Below are 17,906 nucleotides of genomic sequence, written 5' to 3' on the forward strand. Positions count from 1 at the left end.
AACCTGCTACCGTAAGGTGGTCTCGAGCTACCTCCTCTGAAAACGTTCCGGGGAGCCTTCCCTGGAAACCCTGATTGAAAAGGCCCTGCTGGCCCCATATCCTTTTTGATTCCAAGGTGCTCTTCTGCATAACGGCTACATTCGACTGCCTCGGCTACGGATGATGGTTTCCACATACTTACCAAGGCTCTGATGCGAGGGTTTAACCCAAATATGAAGCGTTCAGCTTGACGTTCATCAGAGTCTAAGTAGGGAATGTATTTTACCAGCTCCATAAACCTTATTTCGTACTCTTCCACTGTTTTACTTCCCTGGATTAGTGTATGAAAGGCTCTGGCTTGCTGTTGTTGAAAGTATGGAGGTAAATACTTCGCGCGGAACCTCTCCTCAAACAGATCCCAAGGAACGTTATCTGATGTAAGGTGTAGCTGCTTTTCCAGGTTTCCCCACCAAATCAAGGCACTTTCCTTTAGTTGAACCACGACAATTTTTGTTTTTGCTGAAGGCGAATATTCTCTTAACCTAAAGCACCGGTTCATCCCTTCCAACCATGCCTCAGCACGTTCACCAGCTCGACCTCCCGAAAATTCTGGGAGTCTAATTTTCTGAAGCTCCCTAGAGATGTCTTCTCTCGATCTTCTGGGCTCCAAATTATCTGGTTCCGCTGAACTGGTGGCTACATGCTGAAATTCCTCTTTGTTTTTAGCCTTAGCTGATTCCTTTAGTGTCTCCAATAAGGCTTCCAAAGAGTTCATTATCACAGTCAACTCTGGCGTTGGAGCGTTTGATGTTGACGGTTGCCTTGGTGGTGACGAAGGTGATGGGGATGACGATGGCGACGGTGGCGGCATTAATGGTGATGATGCTGCCTGGTCACGTCGTCGTCGCTCATACGTCCTTACCATAGTAATGGTCCCTGAACACATAATAAAATTTATATATATAAAAATATTTGAGGTGGATAACCGAATTTTAACACACCATTTTCTTTGCAACTTCACATTTATAAACGGGTATAGTTTTGCTATTTTTACCCGCTAGGTGGATCTTACTGGTACCGAGGTCAAGGAGGGTGGTCTCGCGACCTCCTTGTCCTAATGCAGGGTATTCTAAAAATGAATAATGCAGAAGTGTATGGTTATTAGCCCCTAAGGTAAGACATCTAAAGTTTATTTACCTAATAACATCCCCAAAACGAAAATGTTAGCTTTTTCGTTTACAATGTACATCGGTAACATAACTGTCATACCTCAACCTGACTATTACATTTAAGGGGGTCATATGTATCCATACCCCGAATATATTACTAGGATATGGATTAAACCTTTGACTTGTATGTTTACCAGCATTGACAACTTTGGCAATAAATTGCAAGCAGTTTGCCATTGGTTCAAACATATTGGTGCCTCCACTGATTGGAGCATGTATTAGCTAATTTGAAATTCCAAAAGTCAGAAGTAATCAACTCAAAAGTAGTTCTTCCTTCAGGTGATGGAAGTGTGCTAACTTATTGGTTTCCTGCCATGACAAAAACATATGGGCAGAATGTCAAACCCTTTATACAGATGAGCACTGATTTTAATGTTTGCACAGATCAACACTACAGTTGCTCTGGGACAGAGGAATTTGAGGCACTATTATAGCACATTAAAATATATATTATTTCACAACAGTTGATATATTAAATATTGAACACCTAATGTGTGATATGAGCTGGCCATGGATTAAAAGCATGAACCACATATAGTTTTTTATCTTTTCTGAGAATAAAATATTACTGATGCATGCTTACATTAATGGCTACCATTATGCATACTCAAATTAATTGCAAAACTTAAATTAATTAAGTATATGGCATTCATCCAGAATAATAACCGTCTATTTTAAGATTCCTCTAAATTTAAATTGGCTAAAAGCAGGCTTAGAGATGAAATTTAGTTTTTCAAAGACTATTTTGGCCAAAATTGGCCTGAGTTGGCATCCACACATTTTGAAAAATCTCAGTCTTGAATCTTAATGTACTGTATATTTTTTACAAATACCACTGGAGAAATCTGCTGTTGGTGCTTTAGAACCAGCTATCAAATGAAATGCTGAATACCATTAGTATTTATTTTACCGTTGTTATTGTCTTTATTCTTATCGTTGCCTCCCTCCTGCTTGAGGACGGCCATTTACCACTGATTAATACTAGCATATTATCAACCATTTTAAGAATGGATTATTATCAATAAGTTTTGGTCATATACTTTTAACATTTTGGTTTATAGCATTGTTTAATTAGTACGTTTCCTATGTAAGAGGTATATTTTAAAATATATAGATAGTAGTGGAGTTAAACAACTACTGGAGCTTTATTGCTTTTTAAGATATTGAGATATTTTTAAAGTCTGCAATCCAAATAATAAAAAAATAAAAAGTAAATACCCTGATATTTAAGCGTATTTAGCATTAAAAGAGGGTGTTAAGCCTGAAATAAAGATTCCAGAAAACAGCTTGTGACAAGTTGACCATGAATAACCGATCTAGCTTGAATTGAAAGTTGGCAACTGTTTCTGCCGCTAATTCTAGATTAGAAGTTAAAATAAGGGAATCAACAAATGTTTCAAAGGTCCCCAAATAATAACAACAAAGCATCATGCTATAATAAAAAATTAAAAATAAGAGGACAATAAGTATAGGGCTTCGAATCTCTATCTACAGCTGATATCAAGGCAGGTTGTCTAAAAACTTATCCAAAACCCTCGCCTCGAATGGATTCAATTTTCAACATTTCCATGTTGTCAGACGTAATCTGTAGATAAGATGGCTAAGACAACTGTGGGAGAATCCTTTGTCCATTAGATATATTAGGTGTCCACATAAACCAACACCAAGACAAAAAAGAATTTCGAAATAGCGCACAGCTTAAAAGATAGTAACCAAGTACGTGTATTCAGTTCATTTCAGAGAAAGCCGGTAGAGTAAGTGAACATTTCAAGTACTCACCAAGTCCTGTAACAATGACTGGGACAGATTCCAGAAAAATCAACAGATGACTAGTCACCGCAGTAATTAGGAATGCTTAATATATCTTCAATCAAGACGTATGTTGTAAACAACAGACATCTTCATTTAAGTTCTATCTGACCCTCTTGTTTCAATATAAATGCAAAATTTAGCGACAGCTAGAACAATAGCATCATATGATCAACTCAACTATTCAAGGATACATAGCAACAGGACTTTTGTAACCATATTTCCGATACCAAACCAAAAGCCAATTAAAATGGCTAATAATCGAAAACCACAACTGAACAGATCATTGCAATTTATAAATTGACAATCCAATTGAAAATAAAATAAGCCTACATCTAGATATCCACAGGCGTGAAGCCACATCGATATTTCATGCATAGGGTTGAGCGAGGAGGGATGTGTTGAACCGCATGAAAACCATATGGCTATTTGTTTGCCACCTCCCCACTATTATAATGCCACGAACCTAAACGTCAGGTGGTTTGTCGTAACCACAGGAGGGCAGGTCACCGTAAATCGAGACCGCCGAAGATTAATACCAGAATGGTGATATATATTCCGCGGGTATACCAATACTGTATTATTTCGACACAGTGAGGGGGGTTTTGAGATCGCAAGCTTTGCGACGATATCCTTGCGACTCCAGTCAATCAGAGAACCAGTGGTGGTTTCCGTTATTTGATTTGTTACCCTATCTTTAAATGCATCAATTTTTTTTTTTTTTTTTTTTTTGTGCCGTCGTTCGCTTCGAAACCTGGGCCACGAATTCGTTGTCGAATCCCCGGAGGGGTTTTGCGCTCTCGTTGTTTGAAAGAAAGCGTTGTTCCGGTTTGGCATGTCGTGGTCATTCAGAGTGCTGCAATTTGAACCGTGATCTAAAAGGACAGAGATTGGATTATTATTATTGTAATTGTTATTATTATCTGAGCGCCTGTCCTTATAAGGGCTGCGATTGTTATTTAGTAACAGATGCTGTAAGCGGACAGAAGGATGAGGTGGAATGCGCGGAGGATCTAGGGCCTGTAAGATCCCAGGGTTTGAAAATGCGCTCTGATACCATGTGTAATAGCCTTAATATACAGTGACTAAAATCTGAAATACACACAGTAACTAAAATCTGAAATAGAGAAGCCTGAACATTAAATCGGTACATACCTGAACTGCTGCTGATCCTGCTTCTGTCTGGTGAATCTGCTGCTGGTGATGCTGTGGTTAATTTGATCAAATTTTCGAGAGGCCAATACCTCCCAACCGGACGGAGCAAACCTAGCTGCTCAATCCAGAAAGCTTCTCCACAGAAGCTTTCTGTCCCTCCGTGCCCAAAGCCTCAGATCACTCAAAGCTCTTCAATAGATAATCCCCTTCTCCCAGTTTCCTCTGGTGGATTTATGCTTCTCATCCTCTGCTGCTGCTCTCCCCTGTTTTTTTTTTCCCCTGCATCGGTCCAGGATAGCGATATATATAGGCAGGCTTGGCGGTGGCCACCCTCCTGCTTCCGGCCACCGCCCTGCTCCCTCATGACACCTCCCGCATGCAATTCAATTCTCTCATATCCTGTCCTGGCCGCATTAATGGTTTCAGAGATGGTTCTGGAAGGTTACCGCATACATCCTCATGAATCTATTTATTTAGCTTACAGCATATGGACTTTATAGATAATCTGTAAGGTTTCAATTATATGCTTTATAATATCTCTTATTTATAAAGTTTCATTTACACTTTATAATATTCACATTATATAAGGTTCCATATATATATATATACTTTATTTATATAAAGTTCCATATGTATATATATACTTTATAACTTTTACATTATATAAGGTTCTGTATATATATACTTTATTTATATAAAGTTCCATATGTATATATATATACTTTATAACTTTTACATTATATAAAATTCAATTATATATTTTGTAATTTAATATATGTATATATATATTACAAAGTAACAACCCAGCTACCAGCTGGATTAATCGCCTTTTAGTGTATGTACTGGCGCATTTATGTTGAAAATATCCGGGGTCGAGCTGGTGAACGCGCTGAGGCATGGTTGGAAGGGATGAACCGGTGCTTCAGGTTAAGAGAATATTCACCTGCAGCAAAAACAAAAATTGCCGTGTTTCAACTAAAGGAAAGTGCCTTGATTTGGTGGGGAAACCTGGAAAAGCAGCTACACCTTACATCAGATAACGTTCCTTGGGATCTGTTTGAGGAGAGGTTCCGCGCGAAGTATTTACCTCCATACTTTCAACAACAGCAAGCCAGGGCCTTTCATACACTAATCCAGGGAAGTAAAACGGTGGAAGAGTACGAAATAAGGTTTATGGAGCTGGTAAAATACATTCCCTACTTAGACTCTGATGAACGTCAAGCTGAACGCTTCATATTTGGGTTAAACCCTCGCATCAGAGCCTTGGTAAGTATGTGGAAACCATCGTCCGTAGCCGAGGCAGTCGAATGTAGCCGTTACGCAGAAGAGAACCTTGGGATCAAAAAGGATATGGGGCCAGCAGGGCCTTTTCAATCAGGGTTTCCAGGGAAGGCTCCCCGGAACGTTTTCAGAGGAGGTAGCTCAAGACCACCTTACGGTAACAGGTCTACCCCAAGTATGGGGACAAGAGTTCCCATGGCAGTAAACACTATAGCCGCAGAATCGTCCAACACCAGACCTTGGGCATCGCGACGGACTACCGGCAGAGGAAGGAGCGCGAGAGGAATCAACATGGGAGGACGCGGCTCGTTCTCTAGAAATTCACACCTTGACTCAAGAGGATCAGCGCAGCTCAATTGTTGGGGGTGCGGGGGGCCGCATTTCCAGCGTAACTGCCCAGAAGCGTCGTCGGATATATTGCAAAGGACTGGGAAGGAGCCGATATCAGCCAATCGAAGTAATCATAGAATTCATGCAGTAGTTAACCACGACCAAGCAACCCATCAATCCACTGTAATGGAATCTTCAGGTATTATCAATGGTGTAAAACTCAAAATCTTATTTGATACTGGTGCCACAGATAGTTTCATTTCGTCATATGCATTAAACAAATGTGGGTTGGCAGCTCGTAGACAAAATGATTTCCACCAAGTGGAAATGGCCTCAGGAGAACTCCAAACCGTGGGCTTGAGTGTGGATCAATGCAAAATTGACCTAGGGGTCTGTTCGACTAAACTAAGAGTCTATGTCACAGCCTTAGGGACGTATGACCTTATCATCGGTATGGATTGGCTGGAAGCTCACCAAGCTTGGGTGGACTGTTATGGAAAAAGGATTTTAGGCGTAAATGATGAAGGAGAAGTAATCCAAATTCAAGGAATCAAGAGGGAAGTTTCCTTACGCTACATTTCGACAATGCAAGTGAAGCGTTGTTTAAGAAAGGGTTGTCAGGCTTATGCAATTCACGAAGTAAGCCAGGAAAAGGGGCCATCCTTAGAACAATATCCGGTGTTAGCCGAGTTCCCGGATGTATTTCCAAAGGAACTGCTTGGATTACCCCCGGTAAGAGAGTTGGATCTCACTATTGAATTAAAGCCAGGTACCCAACCGATCTCAAAAACACCTTATAGAATGACAGCTCTAGAACTTCAGGAATTGCAAATCCAGTTGAAGGAACTACTCGATATAGGGCTTATCCGGCCCAGTACCTCACCTTGGGGCGCTCCGGTAATTTTTGTAAAGAAGAAAGATGGATCCTTCAGATTATGCATAGACTATCGAGACTTAAATCGAGCTACAGTAAAGAATCAATACCCTATGCCGCGAATCGATGATCTTTTCGATCAAATGAAAGGAGCTGCCGTCTTTTCAAAAATTGACCTTCGATCAGGGTATCATCAGCTAAGGATTTCTGAAAATGATATCTCTAAGACTGCATTCCGGACACGTTTTGGGCATTATGAATTTACTGTGGTACCATTTGGGTTAACAAATGCGCCAGCCGTATTTATGAATCTTATGAACAGTGTTTTCCGTCAGTATCTTGATAAATTTGTACAAGTCTTTTTAGATGATATTCTCATCTATTCCAAGAATGAAGAAGAGCATAAAGAGCATTTACGGCTAGTATTGTCCTGCCTTAGAGAACGTCAGTTATATGGAAAACTGTCCAAGTGTTCTTTCTTTCAGGAAAAGATTCATTATTTGGGTCACATCATATCAGGTGAAGGGATTTCGGTAGATCCTGAGAAGGTAAAGGCGATCATGGAATGGCCAATACCGAAAAATGCACATGAGATACGAAGCTTTATGGGCTTAGCTGGTTATTACCGGAGATTTGTGGAGGGATTTTCCAAAATCGCAAAGCCACTCACAACCCTCCAGCGTAAAGGTGTTAAGTATGAGTGGACCGAGGAATGTAATAATGCATTCTCTGAACTCAAAAGACGACTCACCAGTGCACCAATCCTAAGAGTCCCTGATATGGGCAAAGACTTTACGGTATGTACTGATGCATCCAAGCAAGGGCTGGGTGCAGTGTTGATGCAAGATGAGTGATAGCTTATGCTTCCAGAAAACTAAAGCCTCATGAAGAACTCTATGCTACTCGTGATTTAGAGTTGGCCGCTGTAATGCTAGCTTTAAAGATCTGGAGACACTATCTGGTAGGACGAAATTTTACACTTAAAAGCGACCATCAAAGTCTACAATATTTGTTCACCCAAAGAGACTTAAATGCCAGGCAAAGGCGATGGAGTGAATTCCTAAGTGAATATGACTTCGGAATATCATATATTAAGGGGAAGGAAAATGTGGTAGCCGATGCCTTAAGCAGGAGACCCCGGATATTTTCTCTCATACCCATTAAAGTGGACTTAAGATAGCGAGTACTGGATCGTCTTATAAAAGACAGCTGGTATTTAAAAGTGAAGGCGAGTCTTGAAGGAATTAAGGCAAAAGACCCAAAATTTGCGGGTTATGAATTAGAAAACGATGGGATCCTGCGATTCCATGGAAGGATGTACATCCCTGATGATAAAGATCTCCGAGAGATACCATCCTTAGGGAAGCTCACAAAGCAGTATATTGTGCTCATCCTGGGGTAGGGAAAATGTATGCGGATACCAAGAAACTCTTCTTTTGGGCAGGCATGAAGCGTGATATCACTCAATTTGTTGCAAAATGTTTGGAATGTCAGCAAGTAAAGGCAGATCATTGTCACCCAGCGGGTCTCTTACAGCCCCACGACATTCCTATGTCTAAATGGGAGACCATTTCTATGGATTTCATCACTGGACTACCTCTTACTTCTCAAAGACACAATGCCATTCTGGTAGTGGTGGATAAATTAACAAAAAGCGCCCATTTTATTCCCGTAAGAGATACGTATGATGTTGCTGACGTGGCTCGAGTATTCATAAATGAAATTATCAGATTTCATGGAGTACCTAAGAAGATTATCTCCGATAGAGATTCGTGATTCACTTCCAGATTCTGGACGTGCATGCAGACAACCTTAGGTACTCAGCTAAATTTAAGCACTGCTTACCATCCTGAGACTGATGGGCAAACTGAAAGAGTAAATCAAGTACTTGAAGACATGTTGCGAATGTATGTAATGGATCAGCAATCACACTGGGAAAAGTATTTACCCTTGGTTGAATTCGCATACAACAACAGTTACCACAGTTCGATTGGGATGCCTCCATTTGAAGCTTTATATGGCAGACCGTGCAGAACACCGTTAAGTTGGGACAGGTTAGAAGATCGAGTGATAATAGGACCAGAATTAATCCATGAAATGGAAGCGCAGGTCAGACAGATTAGACAGCGATTAAAGGAAGCACAGGATAGACAAAAGAGTTATGCTGATGCTCACCGAACTGATAGGAGGTATGAAGTAGGGGACCAGGTCTTCGTCCGCATCAAACCAAATAAAAGTACTATTCGATTTGGAAAAGGGACAAAGTTGTCACCCCGATTTATAGGACCGTTTAAAGTCGTGGAAAGAGTTGGACCTGTTGCCTATCGTCTTGCCCTGCCACCTCACCTGCATAGAATTCATAATGTATTTCATGTTTCTGTGTTAAGACATTATGTGGCTGATCTATCTCATAACATCTAGTGGAAAGAATTGCAGGTATCGGACGAGGGAGTCATAACGGTCGAACCGTTACGTATACTGGAACGTAGAGTTCGACAGCTGAGGAACCGCCTGGTGGACCAAGTTAAGGTCCAGTGGGACAAGTATAGTCCTGGATCAGCAACTTGGGAGAATACAAAGACATATGTCAGAGATACCCTAGTTTATGTCCATTTTGAAGAACTTTACACTATGTTTAGTATATATTTACTTCACCTGTCAGAGACCCAAAAACATTTGAATGATTAGTGATAAACATGAAACTTTGTGGCATAATATATGTTTAAATTCCTGCTGGTACATGGATACCAAAATAATATGTGTTTAATCCCTGCTGGTACATGGATACCAAAATAATATGTGTTTAATTCCTGCTGGTACATGGATACCAAAACAATATATGTGATTATTTTACTAAATTATAAATGTTGAAGTAAAGTTAAGGCCGTTAAATGATTTTACTTCTGGTAGAAATTGAAACAATATAAATCTGTTTATTTTTATGCATGTCAAAGATGAGCAACTGAAATAGAAGACAGGAAGTGAATACATCCTAAAGAAAAGTCAGAATACATGCATAGAAAATGACAGAATTCTGTTAGGCTGTAGTATCATATGTAGATAATACATAAGTTATTTCGAATACGCTGATGCACATTTTACAAATGCTGGGTAAGTGTAAGATTGCAGATAAACTATGATTGCAGATAATTGATCCAATTTTCGAGATGACCACGTGATGACAGAACCTCAGATCAGTTAAAGCTCAAAGTGATTCTATGATAAGGTGATTAGCCCAAATTTTACTGGGAAGGGTGGAGGTGTTACCCACCGTTTATACTTCGAACCCTGGAGTCATGGGAGGACTGTGCGAGTCACGCTCCCCTAGACGTGTGATGATAACTGCCGGATGCCTAGGGATCAGGTCGGTATAACCGACGCTGTCACCTTAGAGTTTATGAATGGTCGGATCAGTAAAACTGGCGCCATGGCATACTCCAGTAGAGGACGGATAGGATGGGAGCGGAAGAGATTAGGAAGGATAGGATGATTTGAGGATAGCTTGGGGACCTAGATAGAAAAGGTCATGTCCATTAAAACCTTGAACCTAAAAGTTCTAACTTCGGGACGAAGTTTTCAGAAGGGGGAATGTATGTAACAACCCATTAAATAAAATTTTAGACTTTAAACTTTATAAATATATATATATGTATTAAATTTTATAAAGTATATGGTTAGACTTTATAATATGAATTTATAAAACATTTCATTAAACTTATATAACATATATAAAGAAATGTTATAAAATATATTACTTAACTTTATATCATATATAATTTAAATGTTATAATATATATCACTTAAAACTTTATAGCATTTATAATGTAAACGTTATAAAGTGTGTCATTTAAACTTTATAACATTATAATGTAAGTTATAAAAGATATCAGTTATAAAACTTTATAACGTATGCAGGAAATGTTTATAATCGTAAATATCAGCTGCCCTAAAAAGAATCTATATATATACCAGTCCATTAATAAAGTCGGTCGAACCAGCTGAATACTTATTACTGAGCGTAGAGGACAGTGAGAAATATCTGAGAGCCTTCAATGCGTGGAAGGCGGTGGCTGCAAGTGGGAGGGCGGCCACCGCCAGGCTAGGGAATAAATAGCAGAGGCCTGAACCGGGAGAAGGGCGGGAAAAAACCAGAGAAGCATAGATTCATCAGCAGGAAACCAGGAGAAGGGACTTATCAGTGGAAGAGCTTTAAGTGATCTGAGTTCTGGGCACGGAGGGACAGAGAGCCTCTGTGGAGAGCTTTCTGGATTGAGCAACCAGGTTGCTCTGTCTGGTTGGGTGGTATTGGCCATCTCGAAATTGGGTCAAAACAGCCACGGCATCACCAGCAGCGGGATCGTCAGTTCAGTAGCAGAATCGGAAATCAGCTAGCAGTTCAGGTATGTGCAGATTACAGTTTTATGCATTATTGTTTTCCAATTTTATGAGTATTTATATGTTTGCTGTAATTCGAAACATGGGTACTACAAAAGCTCTCAGTGGTATTGAGTATTTCCTTACCTTCATTGATGACCACTCAAGGAAAACTTGGATTTATTTTCTGAAAACCAAGGATGAGGTTTTCTGTCGATTCAAGCAGTTCAAGGCTCTGGTGGAGAATCTGACTGGGAAGAAAATAAAATTTTTGAGCTCAGATAATGTGGAGAGTATGTCGATAAGGATTTCACTGATTTTTGGCTAAGGAGGGGATCAGAAGAGAGTGGACAACTCCCTACAATCCGGAGCATAATGGAGTAGCAAAAAGAAAGAACGAGACTATTGTAAAAGTAGCTAGGGCCATGATGTATGATCAGGATATGCCAAAATTCTTGTGGGCGGAAGCATGCACTGCAACAGTCTATGTTCAGAACAGGACTCCTCATCGGGCATTGGGCAAGATTACTCTAGAGAATGTTTTCACAAGGAAGACACCTGAAGTCAGTCATTTCAGGATATTTGGGAGTTTAGCATATTGCCACATACCCGAAGAAAAGAGGAAGAAGATGGATCAAACTGCGGAAAAAGGATATCTGGTGGGATATAGTGAGAACGCTAAGGCATACAGAATCTATCTTCCAAGGAGCAAGAAGGTAGTAGTTCGACGAGATGTAAAGTTCATGGAGGACAGGGCTTTCAGAAGATCTCGTGAGATGCCTTCCGAGGAGCAGTCGAAAGAGGAGTCGCTGGTTAAGCCTCTTCAACCAACAGAAGTAAAGAATTCTTCCTTGGGTCAGGAAGATTCTCAGGATGAGGAGGAAGAAGCACCTGCTGTCAGAGGAAGAACAAGGAGGGAACTTCGTCAGATTCTGCGAGATGCAAAGGACTTCATCGGTGTGCCAAGAAACAATAAGAGGGAGTGAAAATAGCCAGATCAATATCAGGCATTAGTAGCTCAGGATGGAGAGCCTGCCAGATTCAAGGAGGAAGCTCAACGTCAGGTTTGGCTAGATGCGATGGTAGAGGAGTACAACTCCATAATGGTGAACGATGTCTAGGAGGTGGTACCAAGGCCTCAAGACAGATCAATGGTAGGTTCAAGATGGATCTACAAGATCAAATACGCTGCAGGCGGCAGTGTTGAGAAATACAAGGCCAGGTTTGTGGCTAAGGGGTATGCTCAAAAGGAAGGAATTGATTATGAGGAGACCTTTGCCTTGGTAACCAGGTATACATCTATTAGGACCATGATATCTCTGGGATGGGAGATTCATCAGATGGATGTCAAGACGACATTTTTGAACGAGGTAATAGAAGAAGAGGTATACATTGAACAACCAGAGGGCTTTGAGACTCATGAGAAGAAATCTCATGTATGCAGATTGAAGAAAGCCTGGTATGCGCTGAAACAGGCACCGAGAGCATGGTATGGTTGAATAGATGGCTACTTGCAGAAGATGGGATTTGTCAAGAGTGACGCAGATCTAAAACTCTACTATCTGGTTGTAGAGAATGAGCCCCTAATCTTAGTATTGTATGTGGATGATCTCTTTCTGATAGGATCATCTAGACTCATTGAGGACTGCAAGAAGAATCTAGTCAGAGAATTCGATATGAAGGATTCGGGGCAAATGCATTACTTCCTAGGGTTGGAAGTCTGGTAGCAGAAGGGAGAAATCTTCCTTGGGCAAGGGAGGTTTGCTACAGAAATCCTGAAAAGATTTGGGATGGAGGACTATAGACCCATGGCTACGCCAATGATCACCAACTGGAAGAAGATTGATGCATCAAAAGACGAGGATTTCGATCCCACCCTATACAAGACAGCTCATAGGGTCCCTAATGTATCTGTTCAATACCAGGCCAGACATTTGCTACACTGCCAACACCCTCAGTCAGTTCATGGTGGAACCAAAGAGGGCACACTTGGCAGCAGCCAAACACATTCTCAGGTATTTACAAGGAACAGTCGATTATGGGCTCTTGTACACCAAAGGTAAGGATATCAGTTTGAGTGGATTTACTGATGCAGATTGGGCAGGAAGTTTAGTGGATTGGAAAAGTACCTCTAGGTACTGTTTCAACATTGGATCAGGAATGACCTCCTGGTGCAGTAGGAAACAGAAGTCCGTGGCTCTGAACTCATTTGATGTAGAATATATAGTGGCAAGCATAGCTTCATGTGAGGCCATATGGCTTAGAAAACTGCTTGTGAACCTATTCAGAAGGAATATGGAGGCGACTAGGATCATGTGCGACAATCAGAGTTGCATCAAGCTCTCTAAGAATCCAGTGTTTCATGATAGGTCGAAGCATATTGATATCCAGTCACTTTGTCAGAGACTGTGTCCAACGAGGAGCTGTACAGTTGAGCTACACTCCTACCGGAGAACAGGAGGCGGACATCCTCACCAAGGCCCTTGGAAGGACAAAGTTTGACTACTTCAGGGAAAAGATGGGGATGGTAGAGAACCCGTTTCAGAAGCAGAAATGGGAGTGATAGCAGCATGGATGCAGAGGGAGTTGCAATGCGGATGCAGTGTTGGGAGAAAGGACCAACAACAGCACGGATGCAGAGGGAGTTGTCATACAAATGCAGCAGTGGCAGTAGCAAAGCCATGGGTAGCAGTACAGGATACAACAGTGTAGAGGATGTTGGGCAGGGAGGCTTAGCATCAACACAGGGACCAATGCCAGATGATCAGGGTGATACTCAGTGAGGAGTACTACTAGAGCACAGTCCTCGCTAAGAGGGAGTGTTGATTTGAGGTAGCATCGGATGTGCTCTAGCCACAAAAATTGGTGGAGAGGCTAAAGCACATGAGATCTCCAATACCCAGAAATGGTTTGGGCAGATTCTAAACAGTTTGGGAGATATTAAAATAACTAATATTTTTAATGAAGACCCTAAGTTTAGACTTAGGGAAAATAAAATATTAATATGAATTAATATAAAACTGTGTTAGAAGGGTCCAAAAGTCATGGATCAAGCCAGATCTAATCTTAGTCGTTGATTAGGTACTTAATCTCGGCTATTGCTCTGTCAATGAGAAAAGTATAAGAGGAGGCTTGAGGGTCACTTGGAGAACACACTGAGGGAGACCAGTCAGTTCAATTTCTAGAGCAGGGTTAGCTAAGAAATTGAGCTAGTGGTCTGGTGAGTAGTCAGGAGGCAGCAAGTACGGAACAGAGAGACGAGATCAGCCACTGGAGATCATCGCTAAGGCAGGAGAGGCAGACGCAGAGGCAGCAAGAGACTGCGCAGTCACTCGCTGGGCCTGCTTGGGTGATGCAAAGAGGCCCAAGGCTGACGCAGTCAAGCAGGGGATGACGCAGAGAGGCCCAGGGCTGATGCAGTCAAGCAGGGGATGACACAGAGTGTTTGAGAGCCACACAGAGGTTATTCGAGTTGACGCTAGGACTGGGAGAAGTGCCGGAGAATTTTTGTCTTTGTGGGTAAGCCAGTTTGGCACCCTGGTGTACTGGAAAATTGTTGAATAATAAAATCCTCCCTTGCTGCACCGGTTTTCCCATATTGGGTTTTTCCGGGAACTGTTGTCCAAAATATCTGTGTCAATGTGTTGATTCTTGTGCATATGTTTGTTTCTGTATTATGGTGTGATATCTACAACAATATTTATTTTAATGTTTATTGAGGTAATTTCATAAATAACTTATTGAGGAATAAGTAGGAAAAGTAAACCAATTGCTGCAGTGATAGAATTTTCATAGATGAGGGGCAGGATCCTTGAGGTACCCAACCTCTTGGATTATACCTTGCTACGGGACCCCCAAAGAGAAGTAGCAGGACTAGTGGAGGTCGATAGAGATGGATGCGGATGGAATGACAGAGGGTGCTATAGGGAAGGAGTCATGGGACAGTGTGAGGCAATAGTTTGAGATGCATGGAGTTGATGTGGCAGTGCAAAGGTCAGTAGAGGGAGCACTTGTCAGCGACAGAGGGAGCTTAAACATTAGGAGTGTCTCTAGCCTGACAGGGATGTCGGAGTTGGGTGGTATCTTATTTACTTCTTAGTAACTGGGTTGCAGTGCAGCAGTTAGCAGTGGCAGTGCTATGGGCAGCACAATGTAGCGTGAGGAGAAAGGGATGTAGTGCAGATGCAGCGGTGGCAGTGGCAAGGCCATGGGCAGTAGCACGGATGCAGAGGGAGATGACGTACAGATGCAGTAGTGGCAGCGGTAGGGTCATGGGCAACAGTACATGATGCAACAGTGCAGAGGATGTTGGGCGAGGAGGCTTAGCATTAGCACAGGGACCGATGCTGGATGATTAGGGTGACACTCAGTGAGGAGTATTACTAGATCACAGTCCTCGCTAAGAGGGAGTGTTGATTTGGGGTAGCATCAGATGTGCTCTAGCCACGAAAATTGGAGAGGCTAAGGCACACGAGATCTCCAAGACCCATAAATGGTTTGGGCAGAACCTAACTAGTTTGGGGATATTAAAATAATTAATATTTTTAATGGAGTTCCTAAGTCTAAACTTAAGAAAATAAAATATTAATGGGTATTAATATAAAACTGGGTTAGAAGGGTCCAAAAGTCATTGATCAAGCCAAATCTAATCTTAGTCATTGATTAGAGATTTAATCTCGGTCGTTGATGGACGAACAAGAAAAGTATAAGAGGAGGCTTGAGGGTCAGTTGGAGAACACACCGAGAGAGATCAAGAACTCAATTTTCTAGGGCAAGGTTTGCTGAGGAAATTGAGTGAAGTGATCTGAGTTGCAGCTAAGGTGCAGTGAATACATAGCAGAGAGGCAGAGTTAGTACCAGGAGGATCAATGCAGAAGCCGGGAGAGATTGACGCAGAGCCAGCTAGAGGCCACGCAGAGCCACAGAGGGCCAGTGTGTGAGACACAAAGGCTCAGAGCTTGACGCAGAGCCCCAAGAGGCTAACGTTGGGCCAGAGATGCTGACGCTGGGCCCTAGAGGCAGCGCTGGGAGAATTTCGTGGGACAGACTGGAGTTGGAGAAGCCGGATAGGGTGACGCAATCCCTATCAGAGTGACACAAAGCATCAAAAGTTGCATTGTTGTTGTGGGATCGTTCATCCGGTGATTTAGCCAAAATATCTGTCTTCGACTGGGAGGTACTACTACCGAGGGCATTCTCTATTGGGTGAGCCATTTATGGCACCCAAGTTGTATTATGAAACTGCATAATAATAAAACCCTCTGAATACCTGCACCAGTTTTCCTGCATTAGGTTTTTCCGGGGACATTAGTCCAAAAACAACAGTGTCACTTGTGTGCTTGTTTACTTTCAATTGATGATCTGTATGTGTTGATACTGTACTTATATTTATTTTCAGTATTTACATGGTAAATAACTTGTTAAGTAATTGAACAAGTAGGAAGAAATAAATCAAATAGTACAGGAAGAGTTTCTAACAGGTAAAACTTAGAAATTCCAACAGATGTCAGTATTTGGGAGAAGACAGTTACTTACTTCTTATTAACTGAGCTGTAGTGCAGCAGTTAGCAGTGGCAGTGCTAGGGGCAGCATGGGCAACATGTTGAGAGGGAGTTGCAATATAGATGTAGCAATGGCAATGTCATGGGCAGCAGTACAGAGAGCAGCAGTGCAGAGGATGTGAGGCAGCAGGCCAAGCATTAGTACAAGTACTGGTGCAGAGGATCAGTGTGATGTTTCAGTGGTGGAACATTACTAGAGCACGTCCCTCGCTAAGAGGGAATGTTGATTTGTGGTAGCATCGGATGTGCTCCAGCCATGAAAATTGTTGGAGAGGCTAAGGCACATAAGGTCTCCAAGACCCAAAAATCGTTTGGGGAAATTCCATTTGGATGGAGAGATATTAAAATAATTAATATTTTTAATGGGGTTCCTAAGTCTAAACTTAGGAAAATTAAAATATTAATGTGTATTAATATAAAATGGGTCAGAAAGTTCTAAATGACGAGGATCAAGCCAAATTTAATCTTAGTCGTTGATTAGGGACTTAATCTCGGTCGTTGAATCGTCAACAGGAAAAGTATAAGTTGAGGCTTGAGGGTCAGTTGGAGATACACCAAGTTGATCAAGAATTCGATTTTTTGGGGCAAGGTTTGCTGAGAAATCGAGTTAGTGATCTGTTGCAGCGAGGGGCAATTCGGGAGAAGGCCGAGAATACATATCAGAGAGGCAGAGGTGTCAGAGAGACAATGCAGAGCCTTGGCAGGCTGACGCAAAGGTAGCCAGGACTGATGCAAAGGCTGAGGAGGCCAGCGCAGGTGACACAGAGGGCCAAGAGGTTGACGCAGAAGTAGCAGAGGCTAGCAGAGCCGACGCTGGGCTAAAGAGGCAGCGCTGAGGAACTTTCATGGGGCAGATTGGAAGTTGAGAGGCAAACGCAGAGCTGAAGAGGGTGATGCAGTCCCTGGAGGGTGACGCAATTCCAGAGAGAAGCTTGGAGCAGCTTTCGATGTCCAACTAAGAAACTGTCGAAGTTGTCGTGGGATCAATCATCCGGTTGCTAATCAGCCGGAATATCTGTCTCTGAGGAGAGGTACTTCTACCAAGGAACTTCTCTGAAGGGTGAGCCATCTCTGACACTATAGTTGTATTCAGAAACTACATAATAATAAACCCTCATATCTGTTGCACCGATTTTCCCGCATTGGGTTTTTCCAGGGACATTTGTCCAAAAATAACAGTGTCCCTTGTGTGATTGTCTCAGTTATTTCAGTAGTTGATCTGTATATGTGTTAAGGTTGCATTTGTGTTTATTTCGGTATTTATATTTATAAATAGCTTCTTAACGGAAAGAACAAGTAGGAGATAATAAACC

General features: G+C 41.8%; 1 protein-coding gene across 4 annotated transcripts in view; it reads left to right on the plus strand.

Moving 5' to 3' along the window:
• LOC149200374 (catalytics) overlaps positions 1-17,906 on the plus strand; it is a 347,379-nt gene that overhangs the window by 260,334 nt on the left and 69,139 nt on the right. The gene's annotated exons all lie outside the window — the stretch shown is intronic.

Source organism: Pinus tabuliformis, chromosome 2_1 (genome assembly GCF_031772625.1).
Source record: "Pinus tabuliformis cultivar Carrire ecotype Pingquan chromosome 2_1, CPIR1, whole genome shotgun sequence".
Lineage (NCBI taxonomy): Eukaryota > Viridiplantae > Streptophyta > Pinopsida > Pinales > Pinaceae > Pinus > Pinus tabuliformis.